Below are 10,000 nucleotides of genomic sequence, written 5' to 3' on the forward strand. Positions count from 1 at the left end.
AGCGGGAATCGGTGGGAAAATCCGTCCGGCCGGACGGACGGGCGAAGTCGCCGTTCGCCCGTAAATGCCGCCGCGCGGCCCGGGTTAACGAAGTGGGGAGGCCCGTACCGCCTGTCGACCACTCCTAGGTGGTCGAGAAAAACGCCTCCCCATATATCTCCGGGAACCCCGCCAATGCCCCCGTACAGAAATTGCATGTGTCAAAGGGGCGGCCGAATCTGACCCCGGCGGCCGGGTCTCTGGAACTCCGGGCCGGCAGCGGCCGGCAAATCCGTCCCGCATCGGGACTTCCGAAGCAGAGTCGGTTAACGAATTGCACGCGGGTAAATGGTTAACCGCAGCCCGGGTCCGGACACCTGGCTCCCACACGACCCGTCTTTGGGGGAGGTGGGTGGGTGGGCCAGCTACAGCAGCCTCGCGAGGGCTTGGCTGTGGGCTCCCCGGTTGCCGAGCTGCAGTGTGCCGGCACAGACGAGCGCGTTGGCTGGCTGGCTGGCTGGCTGGGTCAGCGTCTTCGCCGGTATTCGCAGAAGGTGCTAGCAGGTCCAGGGGCGAATTAGCCGCGCGCCGCTGCGGGACCGACGTACGCCCAGTTACAAAGACTGGGCGTTTTAGGGTGAGGGTGAGGGTTAGGGTTAGTTAGGGCTAGTGTTAGGGTTAGGGCTGGCGTCAGGGTTAGGGTTAGGGTTAGTGCCAGGGTTAGGGTTAAGGTTTGGCTTGTGCTCCTGGCAGGTCCCCGCGCGCCATAGCTCGGCGGGCTGCCGCGAGGGGGCGTCTTCGGAGGGCCGTGCCGGCCGAGGGGCGGCTCCTCCGTCGGGACTACAGGAGGTCGCACCGCCCATCGCAGTCCTCGGCAGACGTCGGAATTATTCCAAGTCCCGCCGCATTAGGGTTGGTTAACGACTTGTCCCGGCCGGGCTGGTTAACGACTTGTCTCGCCGACGTTGGTTAACGACTTGTCCCGGCAGGGCTGGTTAACGACTTGTCTCGCCGCCGTTGGTTAATGGTTAACGACTTGTCTCGCCGCCGTTGGTTAACGATTTGCCAGGGCCCGGTCGGGCAACCCGATTGCCCGCCCGGGGATTGGGTTCGGGCTAGGGTTAGGGTTAGGGTTAGGGTTAGGGTTAGGGTTAGGGTTAGGGTTAGGGTTAGGGTTAGGGTTAGGGTTAGGGTTAGGGTTAGGGTTAGGGTTAGGGTTAGGGTTAGGGTTAGGGTTGGGGCTAGGGTTAGGGTTAGGGTCAGGGTTGGGGCTAGGGTTAGGGTTAGGGTTGGGGTTAGCTTTAGGGTTAGGGCTGGGGTTAGGGTTAGGGTTGGGGTTAGGGTTAGGGTTGGGGCTAGGGTCAGGGCTAGGGCTAGGATATGGGTTGGGGCTTGGGCTGGGGCTAGGGCTCGTGCTATGGCCAGGGTTAGTTTTAAGGTTTGGGTTGTGCTCCTGGCAGGTCCGCACGCGTCATACCTCGGCTGGCTTGCCGCGAGGGGACGTCTTCCGAGGGTCGTGCCGGCCGAGGGGCGGCTCCTCCGTCGGGACTACAGGAGGTCGCACCGCCCATCGCAGTCCTCGGCAGACGTCGAAATTATTCCAAGTCCCGCCGCATTAGGGTTGGTTAACGACTTGTCCCGGCCGGGCTGGTTAACGACTTGTCCCGGCCGGGCTGGTTAACGACTTGTCTCGCCGACGTTGGTTAACGATTTGCCAGGGCCCGGTCGGGCAACCCGATTGCCCGCCCGGGGATTGGGTTCGGGCTAGGGTTAGGGTTAGGGTTAGGGTTAGGGTTAGGGTTAGGGTTAGGGTCAGGGTTAGGGTTAGGGTCGGGGTTGGGGTTAGGGCTCGGGTTAGGGCGGGGGTTAGGCTTAGAGCTGGGGTTAGGATTAGGGTTAGCGTTAGGGTTAGGGCTGGGGTTAGGGTTAGCGTTAGGGTTGGGGCTAGGGTCAGGGCTAGGGCTAGGATATGGGTTGGGGCTTGGGCTGGGGCTAGGGTTAGGGTTAGGGTTAGGGTTGGGGTTGGGGTTAGGGTTAGGGTTAGCGTTCGGGTTGGTTAGCTTTAGGGTTAGGGCTGGGGTTAGGGCTAGGGTTGGGGTTGGTGTTAGGGTTAGGGTTAGCGTTCGGGTTGGGGCTAGGGCTCGGGTTAGGGCGGGGGTTAGCTTTAGGGTTAGGGCTGGGGTTAGGGCTAGGGTTGGGTCTAGGGTCAGGGCTAGGCCTAGGATATGGGTTGGGGCTTGGGCTGGGGCTAGGGCTCGTGCTATAGCCAGGGTTAGTTTTAAGGTTTGGGTTGTGCTCCTGGCAGGTCCGCACGCGTCATACCTCGGCGGGTGGCCGCGAGGGGACGTCTTCGGAGGGCCGTGCCGGCCGAGGGGCGGCTCCTCCGTCGGGACTACAGGAGATCGCACCGCCCATCGCAGTCCTCGGCAGACGTCGAAATTATTCCAAGTCCCGCCGCATTAGGGTTGGTTAACGACTTGTCCCGGCCGGGCTGGTTAACGACTTGTCCCGGCCGGGCTGGTTAACGACTTGTCTCGCCGACGTTGGTTAACGACTTGTCTCGCCGACGTTGGTTAACGACTTGTCCCGGCCGGGCTGGTTAACGACTTGTCTCGCCGACGTTGGTTAACGACTTGTCTCGCCGACGTTGGTTAACGATTTGCCAGGGTTAGGGTTAGGGTTAGGGTTGTGGTTGGGGTTAGGGCTCGGGTTAGGGCGGGGCTTAGGCTTAGAGCTGGGGTTAGGATTAGGGTTAGGGCTGGGGTTAGGGTGAGCGTTAGGGTTGGGGCTAGGGTTAGGGTTAGGGTTGGGGTTAGCTTTAGGGTTAGGGCTGGGGTTAGGGTTAGGGTTAGGGTTCGGGCTAGGGTCAGGGCTAGGGCTAGGATATGGGTTGGGGCTTGGGCTGGGGCTAGGGTTAGGGTTAGGGTTAGGGTTGGGGTTGGGGTTAGGGTTAGGGTTAGCGTTCGGGTTGGGGCTAGGGCTCGGGTGAGGGCGGGGGTTAGCTTTAGGGTTAGGGCTGGGGTTAGGGCTAGGGTTGGGGTTGGGGTTAGGGTTAGGTTTAGCGTTCGGGTTGGGGCTAGGGCTCGGGTTAGGGCGGGGGTTAGCCTTAGGGTTAGGGCTGGGGTTAGGGCTAGGGTTGGGGCTAGGGTCAGGGCTAGGCCTAGGATATGGGTTGGGGCTTGGGCTGGGGCTAGGGCTCGTGCTATGGCCAGGGTTAGTTTTAAGGTTTGGGTTGTGCTCCTGGCAGGTCCGCACGCGTCATACCTCGGCGGGTGGCCGCGAGGGGACGTCTTCGGAGGGCCGTGCCGGCCGAGGGGCGGCTCCTCCGTCGAGACTACAGGAGGTCGCACCGCCCATCGCAGTCCTCGGCAGACGTCGGAATTATTCCAAGTCCCGCCGCATTAGGGTTGGTTAACGACTTGTCCCGGCCGGGCTGGTTAACGACTTGTCCCGGCCGGGCTGGTTAACGACTTGTCTCGCCGACGTTGGTTAACGACTTGTCTCGCCGACGTTGGTTAACGACTTGTCCCGGCCGGGCTGGTTAACGACTTGTCTCGCCGACGTTGGTTAACGACTTGTCTCGCCGACGTTGGTTAACGATTTGCCAGGGTTAGGGTTAGGGTTAGGGTTGTGGTTGGGGTTAGGGCTCGGGTTAGGGCGGGGCTTAGGCTTAGAGCTGGGGTTAGGATTAGGGTTAGGGCTGGGGTTAGGGTGAGCGTTAGGGTTGGGGCTAGGGTTAGGGTTAGGGTTGGGGTTAGCTTTAGGGTTAGGGCTGGGGTTAGGGTTAGGGTTAGGGTTCGGGCTAGGGTCAGGGCTAGGGCTAGGATATGGGTTGGGGCTTGGGCTGGGGCTAGGGTTAGGGTTAGGGTTAGGGTTGGGGTTGGGGTTAGGGTTAGGGTTAGCGTTCGGGTTGGGGCTAGGGCTCGGGTGAGGGCGGGGGTTAGCTTTAGGGTTAGGGCTGGGGTTAGGGCTAGGGTTGGGGTTGGGGTTAGGGTTAGGTTTAGCGTTCGGGTTGGGGCTAGGGCTCGGGTTAGGGCGGGGGTTAGCCTTAGGGTTAGGGCTGGGGTTAGGGCTAGGGTTGGGGCTAGGGTCAGGGCTAGGCCTAGGATATGGGTTGGGGCTTGGGCTGGGGCTAGGGCTCGTGCTATGGCCAGGGTTAGTTTTAAGGTTTGGGTTGTGCTCCTGGCAGGTCCGCACGCGTCATACCTCGGCGGGTGGCCGCGAGGGGACGTCTTCGGAGGGCCGTGCCGGCCGAGGGGCGGCTCCTCCGTCGAGACTACAGGAGGTCGCACCGCCCATCGCAGTCCTCGGCAGACGTCGGAATTATTCCAAGTCCCGCCGCATTAGGGTTGGTTAACGACTTGTCCCGGCCGGGCTGGTTAACGATTTGTCTCGCCGGCGTTGGTTAACGATTTGTCTCGCCGACGTTGGTTAACGATTTGCCAGGGCCCGGTCGGGCAAACCGATTGCCCGCCCGGGGATTGGGTTCGGGCCAGGTTTAGGGTTAGGGTTAGGGCCAGGGCTAGGGTTAGGGCTGGGGTTAGGTCTAGGGTTAGGGTTAGGTTCAGGGTTAGGGCTGGGGTTAGGTTTAGGGTTAGGGCGGGGGTTAGGGTTATCGTTAGGGTTAGGGCCTGGGTTAGGGTTACGGCTGGGGTTAGGGTTAGGGTTAGGGCTAGGGCTAGGATATGGGTTAGGGCTTGGGCTGGGGCTAGGGCTCGTGTTATGGCGCTCGGCCAAAACTACGGCTTCCGCCGAATTCAAAACCTACAAGGTCCCGCGGCGGGGAGCAGCCGGGGGACGTGTTGGGAGCGACGTTCGGACCGAGGGGCGGCACTTTCGGAGGGTGGACCGGAGGTCGGTTAACCAATCGTCACGAGCCGGGGAACGGAAGAACTGTTCGCGCCGGGCTGCTGCCTAAGTCTTTGTCCTGTTCTGCCCGTCAGCACCGGACCCGGTCGGTTACCGCAGTGCCGGCTCGGGTCTGGTTAACGACTTGTCCCGGCCGGGCCGGTTAACCATTTGTCTCGCCGACGTCGGTTAACGATTTGTCCCAGCCGGGCCGGTTAACCAATTGTCACGAGCCGGCGCGAACGGAAGAACTGTCCGCGCCGGGCCGCTGCCTAAGTCTTTGTCCTGTTCTGCATGTCAGCACCGGTCCCGGTCGGTCACCGCAGTGCCGGCTCGGGTCTGGTTAACGACTTGTCCCGGCCGGGCCGGTTAACCATTTGTCTCGCCGAAGTCGGTTAACGATTTGCCTGAGCCCGGTCGGTTAACCAATTGTCACGAGCCGGCGAACGGAAGAACTGTCCGCGCCGGGCCGCTGCCTAAGTCTCTGTCCTGTTCTGCATGTCAGCACCGGACCCGGTCGGTTACCGCAGTGCCGGCTGGGGTCTGGTTAACGACTTGTCCCGGCCGGGCCGGTTAACCATTTGTCACGCCGAAGTTGGTTAACGACTTGTCCCGGCCGAGCCGGTTAACCATTTGTCTCGCCGACGTCGGTTAAGGATTTGCCTGAGCCCGGTCGGTTAACCAATTGTCACCGAGCCGGCGAACGGAAGAACTGTCCGCGCCGGGCCGCTGCCCAAGTCTTTGTCCTGTTCTGCATGTCAGCACCGGACCCGGTCGGTTACCGCAGTGCCTGCTGGGGTCTGGTTAACGACTTGTCCCGGCCGGGCCGGTTAACCATTTGTCACGCCGAAGTTGGTTAACGACTTGTCCCGGCCGAGCCGGTTAACCATTTGTCTCGCCGACGTCGGTTAACGATTTGTCCCAGCCGGGCCGGTTAACCAATTGTCACGAGCCGGCGCGAACGGAAGAACTGTCCGCGCCGGGCCGCTGCCCAAGTCTTTGTCCTGTTCTGCATGTCAGCACCGGTCCCGGTCGGTCACCGCAGTGCCGGCTCGGGTCTGGTTAACGACTTGTCCCGGCCGGGCCGGTTAACCATTTGTCTCGCCGACGTCGGTTAACGATTTGCCTGAGCCCGGTCGGTTAACCAATTGTCACCGAGCCGGCGAACGGAAGAACTGTCCGCGCCGGGCCGCTGCCCAAGTCTTTGTCCTGTTCTGCATGTCAGCACCGGTCCCGGTCGGTCACCGCAGTGCCGGCTCGGGTCTGGTTAACGACTTGTCCCGGCCGGGCCGGTTAACCATTTGTCTCGCCGAAGTCGGTTAACGATTTGCCTGAGCCCGGTCGGTTAACCAATTGTCACGAGCCGGCGAACGGAAGAACTGTCCGCGCCGGGCCGCTGCCTAAGTCTCTGTCCTGTTCTGCATGTCAGCACCGGACCCGGTCGGTTACCGCAGTGCCGGCTGTGGTCTGGTTAACGACTTGTCCCGGCCGGGCCGGTTAACCATTTGTCACGCCGAAGTTGGTTAACGACTTGTCCCGGCCGAGCCGGTTAACCATTTGTCTCGCCGACGTCGGTTAACGATTTGCCTGAGCCCGGTCGGTTAACCAATTGTCACCGAGCCGGCGAACGGAAGAACTGTCCGCGCCGGGCCGCTGCCTAAGTCTCTGTCCTGTTCTGCATGACAGCACCGGACCCGGTCGGTTACCGAAGTGCCGGCTGGGGTCTGGTTAACGACTTGTCCCGGTCGGGCCGGTTAACCATTTGTCACGCCGAAGTTGGTTAACGACTTGTCCCGGCCGAGCCGGTTAACCATTTGTCTCGCGGACGTCGGTTAACGATTTGCCTGAGCCCGGTCGGTTAACCAATTGTCACCGAGCCGGCGAACGGAAGAACTGTCCGCGCCGGGCCGCTGCCCAAGTCTTTGTCCTGTTCTGCATGTCAGCACCGGACCCGGTCGGTTACCGCAGTGCCTGCTGGGGTCTGGTTAACGACTTGTCCCGGCCGGGCCGGTTAACCATTTGTCACGCCGAAGTTGGTTAACGACTTGTCCCGGCCGAGCCGGTTAACCATTTGTCTCGCCGACGTCGGTTAACGATTTGCCTGAGCCCGGTCGGTTAACCAATTGTCACCGAGCCGGCGAACGGAAGAACTGTCCGCGCCGGGCCGCTGCCTAAGTCTCTGTCCTGTTCTGCATGACAGCACCGGACCCGGTCGGTTACCGAAGTGCCGGCTGGGGTCTGGTTAACGACTTGTCCCGGTCGGGCCGGTTAACCATTTGTCACGCCGAAGTTGGTTAACGACTTGTCCCGGCCGAGCCGGTTAACCATTTGTCTCGCCGACGTCGGTTAACGATTTGCCTGAGCCCGGTCGGTTAACCAATTGTCACCGAGCCGGCGAACGGAAGAACTGTCCGCGCCGGGCCGCTGCCCAAGTCTTTGTCCTGTTCTGCATGTCAGCACCGGACCCGGTCGGTTACCGCAGTGCCTGCTGGGGTCTGGTTAACGACTTGTCCCGGCCGGGCCGGTTAACCATTTGTCACGCCGAAGTTGGTTAACGACTTGTCCCGGCCGAGCCGGTTAACCATTTGTCTCGCCGACGTCGGTTAACGATTTGCCTGAGCCCGGTCGGTTAACCAATTGTCACCGAGCCGGCGAACGGAAGAACTGTCCGCGCCGGGCCGCTGCCTAAGTCTCTGTCCTGTTCTGCATGACAGCACCGGACCCGGTCGGTTACCGAAGTGCCGGCTCGGGTCTGGTTAACGACTTGTCCCGGCCCGGCCGGTTAACCATTTGTCACGCCGACGTCGGTTAACGACTTGTCCCGGCCGGGCCGGTTAACCATTTGTCACGCCGAAGTTGGTTAACGACTTGTCCCGGCCGGGCCGGTTAACCATTTGTCACGCCGAAGTTGGTTAACGACTTGTCCCGGTCGGGCCGGTTAACGATCTGCCAGGGCCCGGTCGGGAACTCGATTGCCCGCCCGGGGACTGTTGTCTTGCTCCACCGCACGGCCGGGGGGGTCGGTCGGCACGGCTAACGAGCCGTCCGAGAACTGCCGGTTAACCAGTTGCCCGGTGGCAATTCGTTAACTGAGTCCGCTCCGGAAGTCTGGATGCGGGTCGGATTTGAGGGTCGTAGCCGGGCAGGAGTTCCAGAGGCTCGGCAGCCGGGGTCAGATACGGCCGCCCCTTTGACACATGCAATTTCTGTACGGGGGCATTGGCGGGGTTTCCGGAGATTTACGGGGAGGCGTTTTTCTCGACCACTTAGGAGTGGTCGACGGGCGTTACGGGCCTCCCCACTTCGTTAACCCGGGCCGCGCGGCGGTATTTCCGCACGCTTCCCAAGGTCGCCCGTATGGATTTTCGGACGAATTCCCAATGGCGGAAGTCAGTCAGCGGGACGTATCCGCAGGCCCAAGCCGACCGAGGGGCAGCATATACGGGCTGACTACCGGTGCTCGGGCCGCCGAATCGAAACCTTGCCCGAATGATTTTCTGACAAAGTCCCGCGGCGGGGAGACGCGAGGGGACGAATTCGGAGGGTCGTGCCGGCCGAGGGGCGGCATTTTCGGTGGGACTACCGCAGGTCCCTCCGCCAAAAATAGGGCTACGGCCCGATCGAAAATCTGACAAAGTCCCGCTGCGGTGAGCCGCGAGGGGACGTATTCGGAGGGCCGTGCCGGCCGAGGGGCGGCATTTTCGGTGGGACTACCGCAGGTCCCACCGCCGATCCGAGACCTTGGCAGAAGTCGAAATTATTCCAACTCGGAAGTCGGAATGAAGGCTGATTCGGGGCCCTGCTGCCGGCCGAAGCGGACGATGCACGGCGGCACTACCGGAGGGCCGACCGCCGACAGAGGCGCGTGCTCCCGGCGCCGCGCCGGTTAACCAATTGACGGCGGAAGTCTGTGAAGGTCGGATCCAGCCCGTCGGGCGGGCCCGAGGTGCGACGAGGCCGGCGTGAGCTCCGGGCGTCTTACCGCCGGTTTGACACACGTCATTGTTGTACGGTCAGTCGCGGCGCCGGTTAACCAGTTAGGCCCGGAGAGCGCTATGAAGGTTGCATTTGCCCCGCCTGGCCGGGCCAAGGTACGACCTGCCCGGCAGGACTTCCGGCAGGCGTCCCGCCGACTTGACACATGCAATTTCTGTACGGGGGCATTGGCGGGGTTCCCGGAGATTTTCGGGAACACGTTTTCCAGAGGCACTTAGACGGATTTCCAGTGGTACGGTTGACACACGAGACAGACAGACAACACAACACACACAGTGCGGAGGCCGAAGTGAACCTTCGGGGGTTATTTCGGACTCAGTAAGCGGGAGGCCAGGCGAGCTCCGACTTACAGTGATTTATAGACAGAAAAGGCTTTTGAATGCTTACCGAGGTGAAGGCAGACGGGAAGTCCGAGGACGCGCCAGGGGCTCCGGACAGGGTCTGAGCGGGAACCGTGGGCGACGGCCGGCAGACCGACGGGTAGCCAAAAGCCTTTTTAGGAGGGGAGCACGCACTTTGTGTGACGGAGACTTGTGTGGGAACCAGCCTGCCACGGGTGCCCTCGCGAGTGTCGTCTGCGGAGACCTCTGTTCCCCGATCGATGCGGCTTGGTCGGTCCTACCTTTGGGAGAGGCCGAGTGGAAGCGACGGTCTCGACACGTGCGGCGAACTTCCACGCTCGGCTCGTTACCATCTCCGGAGGTGGGTTGATGGGTCTGCCGCGGGGCGGCCCGATACCGACCGAGGTCTTCATGCTTCGGACGGAATTGGACGTTGGGCATTCGCACGTTTGCACCGCGATCGATCAGCCGGATTCCCCCGCCGGCGGACGAGACTGCTGCGCCCACGAATGACGGGGGCCGGGCGGGCGGCCGTCGACCATCCCGAGAAGGCAGGCACACACGCGCTCCATACCTAGGCGGTGAAGGTGCGGACCTCACCGGAGCGGACGACGGGGCGGGATGGCGAGGCGCTCACCGGCGCGGCGTTGGCCCCGGGCCGTCGGAGGCGAGCGGCGACCGTCGACCGTCCCGAGAGCCAACTCGGCAGGAGCGGTGCGGGTGCGGACCCCACCCAGCGACGCGGCTCGAGAGGGGGCGGCGCGGCGCCGCGACGAGCATGGCCCCGAGAGTGCAGGGGACGGGCGCGCCGGCCGCAGCAGCACTCTCTCGCGCCG

This window comes from Hypanus sabinus, unplaced genomic scaffold (assembly GCF_030144855.1).
Source record: "Hypanus sabinus isolate sHypSab1 unplaced genomic scaffold, sHypSab1.hap1 scaffold_584, whole genome shotgun sequence".
NCBI classification, from domain to species: Eukaryota; Metazoa; Chordata; class Chondrichthyes; order Myliobatiformes; family Dasyatidae; genus Hypanus; species Hypanus sabinus.